This window comes from Mytilus trossulus, chromosome 3 (assembly GCF_036588685.1).
Source record: "Mytilus trossulus isolate FHL-02 chromosome 3, PNRI_Mtr1.1.1.hap1, whole genome shotgun sequence".
In the NCBI taxonomy this organism is placed as follows: domain Eukaryota; kingdom Metazoa; phylum Mollusca; class Bivalvia; order Mytilida; family Mytilidae; genus Mytilus; species Mytilus trossulus.
Window position 1 is genome coordinate 78,405,149 of NC_086375.1, and position 18,175 is coordinate 78,423,323.

Sequence of the window (18,175 nt, forward strand, 5' to 3'; positions counted from 1 at the left end):
ACATGATATTAAAAAATTCATGAAATTTACACTGATTCTGTCAGTTGAATGGACTAGAATGAGATAAGTTATGTACATGATAGACATAAAGGTTTTTTCCAACAGTTGTGGTGTAAATTAAATCAGTTGTATTTTATGGTTGATATATTTATGTATATACATGTATGTAAATCATTGGCTCTTCAACCAATGATATTTTACAATATCGATTATTTGTTTATTTTTCTAATGTTGGTATTTTTCAGCATACTAAAAATGTTTTAACACAACACGAGCACATGCTTGATAGGTGTGTCCTCACACAGGGTTTCCGCTGGCGGTCGCCATTTTCCCAATTTGCCAAAAAAGATAAAACTTGTGGCGATAAAAATTCGTCATTTGCTTAAGAATTTGGCGAAATGAAATATATAGAAAGATTTATTTTCCTCCTTCTTGTTTATTTACTTTTTTCGAGTTTCTCGGACTTGAACTTATCAGACAATACTCGGAATTCACCTTGACCTCATTAAGATTTTGTCAGAAAATCAATTATCAGCTGATTGCAATTTACAGCTATGACAACAAAGGACTAATTAATAAAGGTGTTGATTGAATTGTTTGACAAAATGATATGGTTGAATGGCTTCCACTTAATGTCACATACAGGAGTTATTTACCACTTTTCGACTCACGTGTTTGAAGAACTCTTCTGACGTCTCCTCTCCATGAAAGATAGTTTAGAAAAGAAAGCTGTTGTTGTGACAATAAATGTTAAAGGGCAAGAAAAATTTAAAACTTGAATTATCCTTTGACTTTAATGTAAGTAATTGATCAGGGAGACTACTTTAAAGTCGTTTGAGTGACACGCGTGTTTCAAGCATAGTTTTACGTCTCAACTTTTTCATTTAAGATGGTCAAGAAAAGATGGTCAAGATGGTGGTTATGAAGAAGGGGGAGGGGGGGGGGAATGCATTCTGGCGTCACAATTTCAAATGACATAGGATAACATATGATCTGTCCATATACATGTATGAGGGTAGAAATGGGGGTATCTTATTGAAGTATTCTTGCCAAATGAAGATTAAACAGTAATTCTTAGACATGACCATAAAAGAGGGGGGATAGGACCTTTATCGGGACTCCAGGATCGGGTGTTTTTAAGCTCTGGATTATCCCCCCTCTAAAAATGTACACTTTTTTCAAGACGATTAAAAAATCAGCTGAATTTGACAAATCACACTATTTGTTTTCCAAAAATAACCGTAATTGGATGGGGGTTCTGTGTATTCACATTATTTGAACAACTCTCCTTGGGCAGAGAAAAAAGAGATCCATGTTTCAGGTAACCTGACCGACCCTGTTTTTTAGCCCCGACCCTAACTTTTTTATTGGATCTTTCAAAAAAAAACAAAAAAACAAAATTATCAACCGACCCTGTTTTTGACACAGGCTTCTGATAAATGACATAATATTTTTTCTCTCTTGCTTCCTCTTGCATAGAAAGCCAGTAAAACATTTTATTAATGTCAAAAGGTATTCCAAATAGGTTAAAATCCAAGAAATTTGCACAGCAGGTGCTTCAAAACATTGCAAATGGCCCAAGACCACAATTAATGACCCCGCTTTTCGTTGTTCACGAATGTAGTTCCTTTTAATTAGAGTGTATTTTTCCTTAATTTTTTTCTTTCCCTTCCCCATTCATTTCTTAGATTTTATTGGGTGGAAATGAAAGATGAGAGGTAAAATAATTTTTTGGATGTTGTATTTAAACTCATTTTGATATGGAATGAGTGATTAGGCCAAGTGCAAAAAGGTCATATTTACAGTTTTCGGAACATCTCTTGACTTGTCCATAGGGGTATGGATGTATATTGGCTAAATTTGTAAAAGTGATTGCTTCAATCTTTCTGAATTTTGGATATATTTTTGGACTAGTGCTATACATAAGACACACAAAAAATTAGACAAAAGTGCATGGTGCAATTTTTTTAATGATACAAAATGTTCTAAAGAATTGATAGAGAAATTAATTGTGGTCTGTGGCCAAATGGCACACTTCCGGTTTTTGAAACTAATTATCAATTTATGGATCAGGACTTGGAAAAAACATGATAAATTCTCAATAACTCAAATATGAAATTTTGAATCATCACCAAAAAGTATACAGATATTAAAATTAATGTAACTAAGAAGTGTTTAAAGTTTTAAGCCATAATCAAGAATTGTTTTTGAGATACGGTGTGACATGTGAAAAAAAACACCCCCCTGTTTAAGTTACAATGTGACGTAACTCAAAAAGTTTTAATCTTATTTTCACCAAAAAATATACAGATCATGTGACCATCATAAGAAACAACTATATTAAGTTTCATGAAATTTGGATAAGTCTTTCTCAAGTTACGGTGCCAAATGTTTATGCTGGACAGACAGACGGACACCTGACATTTGTATACCATAATACGTCCCGTCTTTGACGAACATATAAAAAGCAGTACTAAGCGTGCATGTTATGCTAGAAACATATTCAAAGAATAAAGTTTTATAACTTCTTAATGTCATATCCAATATTTATCAAAACCCAAAGGGGAGTTACATGTATCTTACTTCCTATATTTTTTCGTGGATGTCAATACACCTAATCGCTATTTATTCCATACCGGATAAATTCTAAAATTACACATTTTTTTCATCCAGTTGAAGCTACATGTATCTGGGGGCCGTTGAAACAATTCACCATGCACAATACTTTATAATGAGACCCGTTTTAACTTATTGTAAATACTTTAAACAAAATAATTTTTTACTTCAATTTTCAATTTCGAAAAATAGTGGATCATACTCTATTAAAGTTTCTTGATGATCGCTTTCTAAAGTTTTTCCTCCCTCAGCTCTCAAGTAAAAAACCTTTATTTTCAGTCGCATGACCCAAACAGAAAGTTGTACATACAGTGTATGACTGTTTTTCCCAGATTGGACAAAATAGCGATAATTAAATAAAGTGTAATTTCCGGGATTGTTGAAAACTTGCATATTCATCAGTTGGAAGGCAAACGCCTAAATCTGACAGATAAAGGTCAATTTGTCGACAAAAAAAGGACCCGTATGTAAAAGGTTTACGCCCACAAACAGCGCCACCTATAATTTTGTCTACGGCATCTTTGAGAACGATGTCCCGTTCTGTAGTAAATTAAAACATTAAATTAACTAAAACATATAAAAGTAAGTGTAAAAAACATATTGAAAGATATATTTGCAGATGACTGGTTATGCATGATACGCTGGCAATGTGCGCAATGTCCTTTAATCAAAGATTGAAAATTAGTTTGTTTCCTACGTCAAAATGGCGGATTTCAATGTTTACATTTTTTCCTCTATTTATAATCTGACACAATTTCATATCCAATCATTTATTAGCAATTTTATTATTGATCTTTGGAGATCATCCAATTAGATTTGCCGTTAGAAAGTGGCTATACGTTACCAGCCATCGTTACAAAGTAGCCATGTGTTTTGTGGGGATACCTTGGGAATGTTGTGTATTCAAAAGTTACGGTAAAAATCAATGTTTTCTTCATTATCTTTCCATGCATACACAAGTCATACCACCAAATCCATTCTTTACAGACCTCATAAGGTAAACAGACATATTTAGCTGTCTGCTTTAGCAAAAATTCGTGTAAATAAGGCCTGATGGGTCGTTTTGAATTCAAGTACAGCCGACAAACACGTGGTAGATTGTTTATGTTTGACAGTTTGCTTTACCTTAATTGCACGTCGATGTTACATATATACTTAGCAATAACCTTTATCGTGTTATACTTTCAAGAGTTATATAAAACATCTTGTCTAAGAAACTGGTCTAGCGAGGTGCAGGGACTTCCTTTACTAGGTCTTTAAATAGTGAGGGTGTAATATGTGATGTTTACAAATTACCATATTTACATTACAGCATTTTTTTTTGCATTTGATATATTTCATATACATGTAAATTTTATGTACACAAACAACAATAGAGTAAATAAACATGCATGGATTTAAGACATTTAATTCCCACCCTAGGTATAAAATTTTATACTCATTATACATTGGAACAAATAGAGCAGATTGCAATTGACATTATTATGTATTAAATGTCTAAAATCCTGATTGATGGGGCCAAATCCTCAACATATTTTTTTCTATAAAGTATACAGCAGCTCCTCCAAGGATTAGTAAGGGAATACTTTACATATAGTCCAATGGCTATAAGTCCTGTCTTTTTTGCCTCTGATTATTCCTTATTTATATTATCATTTCTATTATTCTCTTGTACATGTAGTAAGACAAAAGCTATTGGTACTCTTATTTTCCTCATTTGCCTGAAAACAATGGAATGTATTCATTGTTGATGTATGTAAAGTGACTTGTAATTTAACTGTCACTGCTAACAGGTACTTGGACTCTGGTGATAAGTTTCTAGACTGTTATCTTATTGGCAATTATACCATATTTAAATGTCAGTTTCCCCTTTATAACTTTTAAAGAAAAGAATTAAATGACAGTATAATAAGTTTTAAAAAATTGAAATGTTTAGCACAAGTGCAAAATTTAATTGGCATATTTAAGAAAATCTAGAGATATTGAAAAATGTTGCAAATTAAAATAAATGTTTTGCACTCAGAAAACAATAAATACAGTACAGATATTGTTTTAATTAAGACTTTGAGAATATTTGCCTGTTTAATAATCATGATAATAGAAGATATAATTGTTATAACCCTTTTTTCTAATATATGTGTGGCCCTGGTCTGGCTGTGGTTTAAAATCTAAGAATGGAGTTGGTTATATTCATGTTTATCTGATTTATATCAACATTATTGTGTCAATTATATAAATCATTGTAACACATTACTTTGCTCTTCATGGCCTTTTTTAATTGGAATAAAATATCTTATCTTATCTTATACCACATCTCTTTTATTTTAGTACTAACAGGTTAATTTTAAAAGCATTTGAAGTAAGTGAGATGTTGACAAGCTTTTATATAGTCCATGATTGTAAATACAGATAATATCATGAGGTTTTTTTATAAAAGTAAATAATGTGATTAAATTGATTATCTCAATTAAAAGAACTGACATTCTTATTTGATACTATGAGATTATTTCTGATATCAGAATAATAAATATCTTATTGTTGTCCTTTTTACAAAAAAACATTAACATACTTAATTTAAGTCAGTTTTATTTTTGTCTATGACTACTATAACATGGGAAGTGGCCGTGCAATCTCTATGTTATACATTGTAGTGTTCTCAGGTTTTTGTTTTTCAATTGATTATGCATTTTAGAGCAGGTAAGTATGAATTTGGATTAAATTTGAAGTTGATTCAGTATATTTTATGATATAATACCACTATTGTATTTCAACAAAGCATTTTCAAACTTTACTTACTGGTCAGCTTTATAGCTTATTATTCAATCAATAATTTAATTGAATGCACTCAACAGTTGGTTGCAGGACTATTGAATTCAAATATAAGAAGAAGAAAAATAAAGCAAAATTTGAAATAATACATATAATAGGAATTATGATGAGAACTGCATGATATCAGGTTGCAATTCAGCTTTTGCTCAGTTATCTTTGTGTTGATTATTATGTTCTAAATCCCTTTCTGGTTCTTTGGGTTCAGATATTTTCTCTTGATTAAGGCAAGCAACATAACTTGTACATCTTATAAAGGTTCTTATCTCAGGGTGAATCCAGACAATTTTAAACATAAGTGGTGGTATTCTCAACCAAAGATAAAAAGGAGAGTTAACTATATGATCCCTGAATTCAAATGCATTAATCTTCCATAAAAGAGGAGGTCACCAGAACCCCTGGGATCCACCACTGTATCTTAAAGCAGGTACAATAAAACAAGCATTGTACATGTACTTCTGTCCACTGCAAATTCATATTATTTTCATTCAAAAGTATAAATGTTCACAATTTTAAAGACTATATTTCCTTTGTTTCCATATTCAGTTTGCTCTCATGCAATGAAAAGTTCAATTCTATTGTAACACAGGTTCTACTGACAACTGATAAACCCCTCTTGTATCCTTCTATCTACCAAAAGGGTGTTTGAGAAAATACAATAAGTCCAAGTTCAGAATTTTCTTCTTTGGAAGTGTTCAATAACCTGTAAGTACTTGAAAAAAAATGTCATATTCAACCTTCCCATGACTATTTTAATGTTACAACAGTAGAGGAACATGGAATATTGAAAATTTACTGAAGAAATTGTCGAAATATATCTGCAATCATTAATTTTACTCGAATTTACTGTTGTGAACTTGCAATATCCTACGATGCGCGTACCGAGTTATCTCCCTTTGATCTCCGCTTCGCAACGAATAATCTGACACAATTGCGTATCCGGGGTTTTTGTGATCTGATAAAGTATTATAAGAAGCAAAAAATGGTTTTACTTCATATTTTATACCCCTCAACACGTTACCAAACCTATTTGAGGAATTATAAAGGATTTTCCGTGGACCTACGCAAATTTTCAGAAAAAAAGTTTCACTTCACTCGTGAATTTATAACATTTTTACAACACTTTTTAATGATAATTATATAAAATAAGGAAGCTTATTCAATCTAGAATTGAACTCTTTGGTTTTTATCAATGTACGAGTACAAATAAGACAGTACGAGTCCAAAAACCACGAGGCGTGCACGTTTACCAAAAATCGTAAACTCTGACCTTTTATCACGTGACCAATGTCTTGACCTTAGAAGCCATTAAATCGTTTGCCGTTCAACTGTCATCACTATCTGATTTTGTGGTTTTAACAATCCAGACAGACAAATAGCAATAAGGTGTTTCATACATGTGATGGACTGTGAAACTCAGATCAGGAGATTTGGAAATTTTGGTCAGGAGATTAGGACTCAGATCAGGAGTTTTTTTTATCGACATAAATTTTGTCGTTAACATAACCGTATGATGTAGAAATTGTGTTTTATTCTACAAATTTCCATCAAATTGTTATATGTTTAAAGTACCCTTATTGCCTTTCTATTTGAATGAAATAAAATATTAAGAAGAATCTGTTTCTTTTGTTTTGTTTTTGATAAATGATTGTTCACTGCTTGCAAATAAATCATTATATTTTTTTATCTTATCTTAACATGACCTAAATCCTCCTTCATATAAGACAAAAAACATGGGAACTCATACTGAATGGTCAAATGTGTTCAATATGAAAATTTCAGTTAAGATGGTAAAATCACAAATCAGCCGTTAATGTAAATGAACTATAAGTATGACTTTTGAGCAAATTTAAAGGGAAATGACGGGGAAGGGGCAAATTAGCTTTCAAGGGGAGCAAATGCTGTTTAAATTGGTAAGCGGGTTTTAAATATAGAGGGAAAGTGGAGTCATCTTTTTAGACTTTAGTTACATGTAAATATAACTTATGTAGACTTACCTTCTAATTCTATAGACTATTAAAAAAAAAAACACACACAACTCGGAACTATTTCTAATTCACTAGGACTACTGATATGCATACCTAAAAACAAAACAAAAAATATAAAATAGTGATTGAAAGATTCATAACACTTTGAAAGGATAATTCAGACACGTGTTACACAAGGAGCATGTTTGTTTACAAATAATAATGTCACGTGATCGCGCACTGACCTCGCATGCTGCATCGCCCTTACAATTCACTAATACATGTACATAACCATTTTCATGCAAACATGCAATGTGATTGGTTATCAAATAATACAAAAATAATGCATGAACCGTTGAAGAAGAAATTATTTCATCAAATAGATTGGATTTTCACTATCGACACGAATAGGTCGAGCAGTGAGGTCGAGTTGACGAATTATAGTTATCCCGTACCATTGTAAACTCGTACCAACGTCAACTCGTACCACTTTACAAAAACTCGTACCAATGCAAACTCGTACCACTGCTAACTCGTACCAACTTATTTAAATGCATTTAAATGGTGTTTAATGATGATCTATATAATTTACTTTCCCTCAATATTTCTCAAGCCTGTAAAATGTATATAATTTATAGTACAATTCCCAATTTGTAGATAATGTTCCCTGTCTATTGGATCGAAAATACTGCGGCAGATTTGCTTTGATGTCTCCTTTGAATAGACTCTTTTTTAAACTTTTACTGATAATCATTGAATTTAATTTTTAATCATTTCAAATTAATTTTTCATGAAAAAATCCTAGCAGTTAATCAAAATAATTTCCAAAATGAAATTCTTACTTTTTATAAATAACAAGTTACAATGAAATGTAACTGTTTCCTGTTCCCGAATTTTCCCGCCAAAAAGCACATGGCTTTCAATAATTGTAAACATAGCATTCGATTTGTGATCATGGATTACCAGCATTAAATTAATTGAATTTGGATATAGATATTCAACTTAAGGTACAGTTAAAGCAATGTTTTACTTTCTTCTGGATTATAATTACTTTGAAAGATCAGCTTAAAAAATAAAGCTTTTAGACAAACTTTCGTATTTTTTGTCTATTAAAACCCAGTATAAAATTCAAGTAATTCAACATTAGTTTTATTAAGTTTACAAAAAAATACCATAAAATATTCGTAGTTTTTAATATATTTTTGATGGTACGAGTTTGAAGTGGTACGACTTCCCAGTGGTACGAGTTAACTTTTTTGGTACGAGTTAACATGGTACGAGTTTCCGTTGGTACGAGTTAACTTGCTTCCGAGTTGACATTCCTGTCATCGGAGATAGTATTGGGATAAATGGGATAAAACGGACCGTCAAAAAGGTCTAGAGAAGCACATCAGTAGAACCTTAACATAAATAAATAATACTTGCCAACATTTCTCTAATTGATAACCTATAGAACTGAAATTTCACAAAAATACCGGTGAATAATTTTGTTGTGATGCTGGTTAAATTGGCGCTAAATAAATATTCTTACTCCTATTGCTTCATGTAAAAAAAAAATGTATAGAATTGAATTCGACTACAGTTCAGAATAAAAAAAAACGTGAATATGCAAAAGCCAGGTAATATGTTAATGATAAAGTGTGTATAAATTTTCGTAAACGAAGTTACCCGTATACTTCACCAAGAATTACATTTGAGCGCAAAGTTCTGTATGTATGTGTGATTTGGTTGGTTTATGTAACATAATATTTAGACTGGGATCCTGGCTAATCTTGACCTTACGACGCGCAGCTAGATTGGGCCGGATCCCAGGCTAATGTAACATCGTAGAACTCAGGATTTTTTTGCGTTGCTATTAGATCATTGAGGCCATCTATTTTTATTGCGGGTTCCACATATTCAAATCGGAATTATAGAAAAAATGGAATGTTGTGAGCAGAATCAAAACAGAAATGATGAACACTGCAACATTTCCAGCAAAATATAAATAGAATGGAGGATCTGTGTATTCACATTATTTGTAAAACTCTCCTTATTCATGTGAAGCGTGTGCTTTACATCGAGGCTTATTCATTACATCGAGGCTTATTATGCTAATCATTGACGCCACAGTACTTCAACCAATCAGACAATGTTTATTTGGGGCATTCGATCGATTTTAACTCAGATTTTGGAATATTTCAATCGAAATTATAGAAAAATGGAATGTTGCTGGTACATATAAAATAGAAAATGATGAATACTTTTAGCTAAAGATAATTTGGATGGGGGTTCTGTGTATTCACATTATTTGCACAACTCTCCTTACTGATGCCATATTTTGGAATTTCCGTGACCTAAATGGTTCGCGAAAATTAATATTTTTATATATAGTATAGTAAATATTACAACTAAGAACATATGCATACAATTTTGTGCCTATTTTTTTTAAATCCCACAGATAACCAACTACTTACGATTGATATAAATCTCACTTAAAGCAAAGGTAATTATAATATACACTCGGGCACCTACGTGTACTTTTTTTAAAAAGTAAACGAAATTAATTTGATAAATATCTTAAAAACGTCTTTTCAATCTATCATCTAAAATTTTGAACCTTGAAATCGTATTTTCTAGGATCGGATAACCCTTTGTCCGTTTCATTGTTTTCTGCGTTCCTTGCTGATTAAGCTTACTGAATAAATGTTTATTTCCTTTTGTTAAAATAATGTATTGACATAACAGGATAACTGTTGTATAACGTCTGTATGAAATTGTTAGTGAATTTATCATTTTATCATTTCAGAATGGTTGATTAAGAAAGCTGAAGACGAAACCATGTGATCGCATGCTCCGTTTGGCTATATGTATGGTTATTTAAATTCCTGAATATTTGGATTCTCAATTCTAAAACATTGTTTCTGTTGAATTGCACCAACCAAAAATTTGAATTTGAGGCATCAAAAAGTTCATGGTAGCAAATTAAGTTTAATGCTTTTAAAATAAACCATTCGTAATGACCAATTAAGTTACGATAGGTTTTTAATTGGTTCGCCTTATTTGGGAGCGTACACTGCATTCTAAGCGTTAAGTATTAATGAACACCCAACTATATTCTGCTGAATAGTTCTCGTTAGCTATGAAAACCATCAACGACAGGAAATATATTTAGTGCTCATTTGGTTGCATTATCATCTAAAATATTTGATTATTGTTATGAAATATGAATTTGGTACGACCATGCAGGGATAAAATATTTCCAAAATTAAGGTTGTAAAACTTTAATCCAGCTTATTTATGTCATAGATAAGAGGCAACAGAGGTTTACACACGTTATAACTTATAAACTCGTTAGCCCCATTTTCAGGGAATTTAAAACTAACCCTAGGAAATATCACTTTATCGTCCTAGCACATGTGTCGAAAGGGAAAGTGTTTCCTGATATATAGTAAACATGAATCATCCAACATTCCAATAAAGATAGGACAATTAAATGATTGGTCTATGACCTGTCAGATCAAATGATTATTCTTGTGTCTTAAGACGGAAAGACAAGCTAGGACTAACGAAATATAGTCATCTATAACACAGATATAACAGTTAGACAAGTCGATGTTGGCACGTTGAACTATTGAAAAGAATAAACTCAATACCTATATTGTGACCATAAACATTTAGTAATGAATTCCTTATAGGGCATATCAAAGCTCCGGACCATTTTTTCAACTTAGAAATAGATATAATATAATGATTTATGTGTTGTTGGAATATAATGCAACATAATAATCGGAAATGTATAATAGGAAAATGAGAGTAATCTCTTTTTTGCATAATTAAAACTAAAAAACTAAATAAAACTGGCCTGTGTTTAATAAATTTTATGGTGTAATTCAAGGCGTGATGTACACTTTGCTATTTATTTGTTGTATCATTAATTATTGAAGTCAAGTTACAAAGAAACGCTTCATATGGTCACGATACTTTACAGCTAAAAGACTCACTCTTTATACCTGAAATGGAAACTAAAAGTACCGAAAGCATAATTTGATTTAATCTTAGTGTTTATAATGAGGAGTATTCACACATGAGAAGAATAGATGAAGAAAATGTGTTGATACCTTAGAATTGTGACAAGGTTTGATTTTATAGATAAAGGAAGATATGGTATAAGTGCCAATGAGACAACTCTCCATCCAAATAACAATTTATAAAGGTTCACCATTATAAGTAAAGGTACAGACTTCAACACGGAACCTTGGCTAACACCGAACAACAAGCTATAAAGGGCCTTAAAAATTTGTAATATGAAACCATTCAAACAGGAAAATCAACGGTCTAATCTATATAGAAACGAGAAACGAGAATCACGTGTGAACTACATAAACAAACTACTCTACATCATATTTCCGACTTAGGACAGGTGAAATCACTTGCAGCGGGATTAAACGTTTTAATGGTACCAAACCTTCTCCCATTTCTTAAACAATAGTATAACATCACGACATAGAAAAAACCCACTATAAAATATTAATGTCCTTGAAATGTTTTATAGTCTACCTCTGATCACGTACACTTGAGCATACAATGGGTAGGTTTGTAAATACACAGATGTCATTCCCTTTCTTGTCGACTTTGACATTTGTCCGTATGAAATATACTACGTATAAGGTCTGCTCAAACAGAATACAATGTGAATTTGATGGTTTTTTTCCTGTACAAAACCTCCATAGACAAATGATTACGGGTATGCTCTAATTTTCGTAGCCATAGTTCCGTCCTCTTTTTTTTTATATAAATTAACATCATATCACTATTAAAACGAAATTTATCAACAAAATCTTAACTTTCTTGAGCAACACAAACTGTCAACGAAAGCTACAAAAGAGTAGAATTGGTTTACACTTTCGAAGCATTGACATAACCACTGTTTTTTGTGGTATTCATGTTTTCGATGTTGTGTTTTATAGATTGTCATGTATTTTCGTCGTTGTTTTCAATCGCTACAATGTTCATTAGATTGCGTGAGTTTTCTTACAGGAAGTTGAACATCTGTGTATGCATATGAATTGTTTTAACTAAATAGAAGATTGTTAAAGTAATTTCTTCGAAAGTGTTACTGACGGCATGCTGCTTTGTTCACCTTTACAGATAATTTGTGATACGAAAAAAGTTAAATAACAAAAATACCGAACTCAGAGTCCATAATCAAAAGCTCATACAGATCAAATGAATGGATAACAACTGTCATATTCCCGACTTAGTACAGACATTTTCTTATGAAGTTTCATAGTTTTATAGCTAGCTAAACCACTCACTTGAATGATAGACGCATATTATTCCATTATATTGACAACGTGGTGTGAACTAAACAAACAGACATACTACTAGGTTAAATAAAGGCAACAGTAGTATAACGTTGTTCCAAAAAGGCTTATACACAAAGTAAAGTAGCAAAATCGACCCAATCCACTATAAATAAATATGTTTAACTAAACTAGCAAAAACAAGTGACAAGAATACATTTTATTTTATCATAGCACAATAACACTATGACTGTATTCATATTTTCACGGCATTGAATGCACTCTTTGTTGACTTTTCTATCGATGAAACATGTCAAATAATAAACGAAAGAAAGGATGAACACTTCTTTTTTTTAATGTGAATGATCATTTAAAACACTTAACCAGCCTTACCATTTCGATAAAAATCAGTATTTTACAGAATATATATCATTCATCAAAAGATCCATATTAAGCACACAATATCGCTTACAAAGGAAATATCTTTAGATTTGGGAATTGCGAACGGCGATTCGTTACGGCACCAAAGACTAAATTGATGATGTCGGCATTTTGTCTAGTCTAAGGTGTAGCGGAGTCAACAAAATAGAATTATTTAACACCTCTGTACGCCACCAAAAAGAGTCACGATCATTTAAAAAATACACCATCAACAGTTTATCGCTTCGGGAATTCACTATATTCGTTATACTTATAAATTTTTTAGACCATTATCAAAACTTAATTTACTATTTTAACAGACTCAAGACAATTCTGTTTTTGATCTAAATTAACAAATTTGTTGCTGCAGATAAAGACATTAAAAAACAAACGATATTCAAATCCGTGACAACTACTTCCAAAGATTGGGGTAAAAACTATTATTTTATGTAGAATTCTCTATTAATGGTCATTTTAATTGTATACCCCCATTCCCCATGTGAAATTATCATTTTGAAAATACTTTGACCGAAAAACTTATTCTATATTTCTTCCTGTGTGATGTTTACATTTTCTGACGTTAAATACTGCTGCTACACTAAGAGTTGATGTAAATGCAGTCACAGGACGTCAAATATTTCAATCCTTTATGGGTTTATTGAAAAAATATATATAAGTAAACAATGAATGTGGTTGTTAACTATGATAATGCTTTTGTGCTTCTTTGTTATTGTGACACAGTGATGACTGCTGTACCCATATTTTGACAATTTTACCTGTTATGTCTGTTTCGTACACTCATCGTTGTTGATGCAACTGTCATACGAATGAGAGGTTTAGCGCTATAAAATCAGGTTCAATACACCATTTCCTACAGTTGAAAATGCCTGTACTAAGTCAGGAATATGACAGTTGTTGTCCATTCGTTTGATGTGTCTTACCACTTATTTTGCTATTTGATTTGAACTTTCCGTTTTTTTTTATTTTCCTCGGAGTGATTTTACTTTTGAATACCATCAATATTAAAAACATTTTTCATCAAATATGTGAGTAGAAATAATACCTTAATATTTCAAAGATAAAACTTTAACTGTCATTTCATGTCCCTACACCAAGATTCCAATTACAAGAGGAAATTATAAACCTTGACCCTCAGGGATGTAAAATCTTAATCACCACTTCCCGATTGCTTTGGTCATCGTCCCCATACGAATATTGACGCGTATGTTATGCTATTGATTGAGACCGTTGCATCGTTAGCAAGGAGTGACAAAAGGTACTGTTCAGACAATACTGGATTTCAATGGATCAACGCTATTCGTTTATCCATTCAGAAGCGCATTCAACTGTGGCATAAAATGACAACACTTGGTTCGAACCCTGTCAATACCTCTGAGGTTATGAATGTTTTATTCTCTCTAGGCGAAAAATATTGTGTTGATCCAGAAGACTTAGCTTCACTTCAATTATTCCCTATTTATCTGTGTAGTTTGTTTGTTGACTATTAGGTGTTGTTGCTTTTATTAATGTTTTCATGAAATGTTTGTTATGCCCTTGTAGTTATATCTTTGTCTGTTTTCCTTTTGAAATGCATCATTTGTAAATTGAGTTAATATACTTAGTTCACCTGACATATCTAAATATTGATGTTTTAACGAAATAAGTGCTCATTGGATTATCTTTCACTTGAATCACTCAGTTAAAGTAGTGTTGCTTTTCTGAAAATACATTAAACAGACTTTTAACATCATTTGTTTAATTGATGGTATTGTCTTTCAATTCAATAAAAAAAGTTATGTTTTCTCCCAGATTGATGATGATAATGCCATTAAAGACATATACACGTATATGTAAAATATAGAATACGAAAAATTGGAAGACCCACTATTGGTTCATTCTTAGAAAATTTAATCTTGAAAATGTACATTTTCACCAACTCTTTTCATCGTTTATACAAGCGAATTTGTTGCGCAGAATTACCGGACCGTCATGTGAATATATGTCAATTATCAACAGATACTTTTTAATCTTTTTTTATGAAAGACTTTCCGTTTTGAATTTTCCTCGGAGTTCAGTATATTTTTTCGATTTTACTTTTTCGCGTAATATGTTTAAATTGATAACCTTTTTAAAATATTAGTAGAATTAATGGACATGTGAATATTTGGCTATTGTGGTATTGCTTTAGGTGAACCATATGTATATTGATAATCTTTTTGAATCTTTTACACATATTTATATAAACAATTTAAGCTTCATAAAATACCAAAAAAGTGAATTACACACATATTCAAATTTTTAGATTTCCAGATATACAGTTATAAGAAAAACAAGGAACACAGAGAAAAATACAAAAACGTCGGTAGATATGTTTGTTGACATAATATATAAATAGAAAGAAAAAAAACATTTTAAAGGAGGCAATTTTAAGAAACTGCATATCTTTTGCTGTTTGTATCACTTAAATGTCGTATTTGTAATGAGGATTTTGCTGCAAGACATCAAGTAACTTTTTAACCTTTGAAGCAAAGTAGCCATATTAGCGTCTTGTCTTACCTGCGTATTTGTTTTCAACAATATAAAATGATGAAAATATATCAGATTTCTACCAAAATACATGTATTGAATTCGCATTCTGATTATCATTTACTTGGACCAATACCATCGCCGTATTACTAAAAGTTTCTTATGAAATGATTACCATGCATATTTTTTTTTGCATTAAGCGCTTCCGTGCTTCATAAAGGAATTTCTAGAAAAGGTGCTTCAAATAGTCAACGCTCTTTCTGTTAATACAGCTACAAAAAGAAGTGTTCTATTCTAAAAAAAATGTGATAGAAAAGATTATCTTGTTTAAATTCATCCAATTTCTCTTTAAGGATCATACACATAGACATTTGCAAATTATTTTTCATATTCATGTTCTTCTTGAATTGCAAAGACGTCAAACGCAAGATAATAAAAGCAAGTATTACTTAACCAAAGAAGCAAATCATATAATTCTACACTGTATGACGTGGTTACAGAAGTAGCGAGAAGGTCAATTTCATATGGTATATACAACTAAATATAATGGATAATTGGCAACACCAAATTAGGTTATTGTATTTGAAGTTAACGTATCTGGCATCCGTGCAGGATAATGACCTGAAACTCGTTTGATCACAACTCACAATACTATTTGGGTTTTGATCATTTATGACAACAATATTCACTTAAGCAGAAGAAGAAAGATGAACAGTTTGTCGACAATTGAAACGCTGATAGAGCTCGATTAGAATTATTACTCAGAAAATAGATCTTTGTGTTTTATGGATTGTATGATACATTGTAAGTAATGGAAAATAAATAAAAACACAAATGGCCCAGTTGCAATACTAATGGTCATGACATTGATTAGTATTTGCTAGATACATTATGGAAAATCTTTGCAATGGCGCTATCTGATGATTTCTCTTAGTTAGAAAAATAAGGAAAACTTCTTTGCTGTGATAGAACAGACAGAGAAGATATAATCAACAAAAATGTGACCCTCTATTATACTGTCCATTAGGAAAGCTAGTAAAAGTTTACAAACGTTTTACCATCTCAAACATTCGTTTTTCAGTCTATCAAATCTGCAAACCATCATGTAAATGTGCTAATGGAATTGAGGTACAGATTTAAATGTATTCAAAACAATCTAAAATGATTGAATCTCTTTCCTATTTGGAAAATTTCAGTTAAAAAAGGTAACAGTAGTATACCGCTGTTCGAAAGCCATAAATCGATTGAGAAAAAATAAATCCGAGCTACAAACTAAAACTGAGGTAAGCACATCAACTATAAGAGGAAAATGACGAAACAACAGAAACACTAAAGTGCCACAAAAAACCAAAGCGATAATGCAACACAACGATCTATAAGATAACAACTGCCATTTTCTTAACTTGGTACAGGACATTTTAAGAAAAATAATATAGGGTTAAACCTGGTTTTGCAGCTAGCCAAACCTCACACTTTTATGGAAACGTCAATATAACACTAAAATTACAACATTTCATGTCAGGACTACAGTACAAATAAATGCAAGTAACTTTAATATCTTCGACAGCATCCGCCTGTCAGACTTTCGCCATACTATAAGCCGGATTTACACTGTAGACAACAGAAATAATTTGTATCCTATCCCAATTTATTCGAATATAAATGGATCCATACACAATTAAAAATAATCTTCCTAGATCATGTGTTTGCTCGAAACTAATCAATGACACACATTAAAGAACATACAGGGTCAATAAGAAATAATCAAGCAGGTTCTTAATCAAACTTTCCAATTGGGTTTTCATGAGCTGGTTAATGATATCAGCATTTCACACATAAAAGGAATGATGTAATTTCAAACACTCATTAAATTATACCTAATAAAGAAGAGAAATGATATTCATCAAAGTACTAACTGGACAACTTACAGGATAAAATGTATTTACATGCAAATGGGAAATACATCGACCCACAACCTTAGATCAGTCACTCCTTATACATGGAACAAAATTATGAATTGCCAAAGACAGAATTTTAATATAACACATGTATTATAAAAGCTAAGTTTATAAATCCCTGACGATGCTCACTTATATGTCTTCTGTACTATTATTTGTCTGTTTTTCTTTTTATATTTAGCCATGGCGTTGACAGTTTATTTGCTATCTATGAGTTTGACTCTCCCTTTGGTATCTTTCGTCCCTCTTTTATGCAAATTTTAACACTGTTATATACATTAAAATGAACAACAAGAAAAGAAAAACTTTTGACTCCAAAGAGCTTCAAAGGGAAACATTGGAGACCAATGTCGAAATGTTTAACACCAAGTCAACATTAGACGAAACGACAAATGAAGTTTGTAGATGATTATGTAAATTACAAATCCTGTTAATTATCAAAACATTACTTTTTTGTTACATGGAAGAGGATTTAAAAAAAAAATCAGAATCAAGGATTGTTTTCGATCAAATTCATGTATAGATCTTATTCAAAAGACATTCAATACATCAATCTTTCCTCATTTGGTTAATGGGA